Here is a 212-nt window from a genome sequence, read left to right as displayed (position 1 = left end):
CATTTCTAAAAATGGCTGTCTTTGTCACTTATCACTACCAATAGTATGCATTATCTAGATTCACTTATCAGCTATTTAAATAGATTTTATTCTTATTATTATTCAAATGTGCTTGTACCTAATGTCGCAAATCACGTAGGCAAACTTCAAAGTGCTCGGTTCCTCTGGATCAGATAAAAATTAGCATCATTTTTGCATAAATAAAGAGTGCG

The sequence above is a fragment of the Penaeus monodon genome, chromosome 19, assembly GCF_015228065.2.
Source record: "Penaeus monodon isolate SGIC_2016 chromosome 19, NSTDA_Pmon_1, whole genome shotgun sequence".
NCBI classification, from domain to species: domain Eukaryota; kingdom Metazoa; phylum Arthropoda; class Malacostraca; order Decapoda; family Penaeidae; genus Penaeus; species Penaeus monodon.
Note: the sequence above shows the minus strand (reverse complement) of the source record.